The following is a 2,025-nucleotide window of genomic DNA, read 5'->3' on the forward strand; positions in this document are numbered from 1 at the left end:
TTTGTTGCATCTTCATCGCATCACATCTTCGCACCCGTGGCTCTGTTTTGGGCGTGTAATATGTCAAATTGTTCGCCTCGAAGAGTACATCATTTCATCCCATTGCATCATTTACATTTGATCTCATCTTGATGCCCGAAATGCTGTTGGAAGAGGGCTTCATATTGTTAGTTTCAGAATCTTATCAGCACGAGCTCTTTTGTCATTTTTGCCATGATTGATGTGTGCATCCTATGGACTTGGTCCCTAAATGTGTTTTGAACTAGGCTATGTCTTATTTACAGAGGTGCTTACCATGTATTTTTGTGATCAATGTGGTGACTAGCACAAGCATGCAAACTAGGCTTCATGATAATGTTGATTTTAGTTCCTGTTCTGCTGTAATTTTGATGCCATGTAAACATGTTGCTACAGAGAGATACATGCATAATTTGAGATACTTCAGTAAGGGTGTTTTGAAAACATGGTTTTTCTATATCCATCCGTGGTCCTGTTTGCAATCATGGAGTAGTCTAGCATGTCATTTTCGTGCTCTACTTTTGCTTCAAAATGTTTCCTGGCAGATTGTTTACATGTTATTCAATTTGGCCGAGGTTGTTGTAGTTGATCCGGATATTCTATGATGTTGTTTCTTGCCATGTATAGCTTCTATATCATGTCTTCTTGATGGATGTATGCTTAGTTTATCATGAGATGCTTTGTAGTGAGTGCATCGAGCTCGCGAAGGTGCCTTCATAATTATTTCAATACCATGCTTTGTTTGCTGAAATCTGTTAACGAAACTTGCTATGTTTACGTGGGTGCCATCATATTTTATGATCCTTTTTGGCTTATGGTCAGTAAGGGACTTTTGATCTATGCTTTGAGTAGATTCATGCCATGCCTTAGTTTGCTATTATAAGTTCCTGTAGCATGTTGATAACTTGCTCTGAACATTGCTTCGTGCTGCTGTTTATGCCATGTCCAGCCTGATAATTTTTTGCACTTTCTCCATGCTTGTTTGAACATGTTATGATGTGATTTAGCCATATCTCAGTGTTCCTCTTTTGTAAAGCATCTCCTGTAGATCACTGCCATATGCTTTGTTTTCATGTTGGGGTGTTGTAGCATAGTTTCTTGTTGCATGCTAAGTAGCATCGTGCTGTTAATCGCAGCTTTGTGTCATTCTTGTCTTGCTTGTCATTTGCAAACCGTGCATCCGTTTCCGGTGATCTTTATATCGATTTCAACCGAAATCATATCATCTTTCCAGCGGCATACTTGGTGTGCCAAGTTGATGCCTTGTTCATCATCTTTCCTTCCGAAGCACGCATATGCATTGCATATCACATCTCACATATCACGTCATGTTTTGCATCATGTTGCTTGTGCATTGCACCGTGATTTATTGTGGTTCCTTTGCTTGTGTTCTTGCTTTGGGTAGAGCCGGGAGACGAGTATGTGCACAAGGAACCTGTTGAGTACGCTAACGAGGATCCAGCCTTCGTCAACTCTAAGAACCTTGCAGGCAAGATGACCATACCTTCGAAATCATTTCTATCTTTGCTTGCTAGTATTCGCTATTTTGCTATGTTAGCCCTACCTGCCATTGTTTACCATGCCTACCTATTGCCATGTTAAACCTCTAACCATCCTGTCCTAGCAACTGTTGATTGGCTATGTCACCGCTTTTGCTCAGCCCCTCTTATAGCATTGTTAGCTGCAGGTGAAGATGAAGGTTGTTCCAGGTCGGAACGTGGTTATTTTGGGATTTGACAATACCTCATGTTTATATTAATGCACTTTATATACTTGGTAAAGGGTGGAAGGCTCGGCCTTATGCCTAGTGACTTGTTCCACTCTTGCCGCCTAGTTCCGTTTACCGGTGTTATGTTCCTTGATTTTGCGTTCCTTACACGGTTGGGTGATTTATGGGACCCCCTTAACAGTTCGCTTTGAATAAAACTCCTCCAGCAAGGCCCAAACTTGGTTTTACCATTTGCCACCTAAGCCCTTTTCCCTTGGGTTTTCGCGAGCCCAAGGGTC

Source organism: Triticum dicoccoides, chromosome 3B (genome assembly GCF_002162155.2).
Source record: "Triticum dicoccoides isolate Atlit2015 ecotype Zavitan chromosome 3B, WEW_v2.0, whole genome shotgun sequence".
NCBI lineage: Eukaryota > Viridiplantae > Streptophyta > Magnoliopsida > Poales > Poaceae > Triticum > Triticum dicoccoides.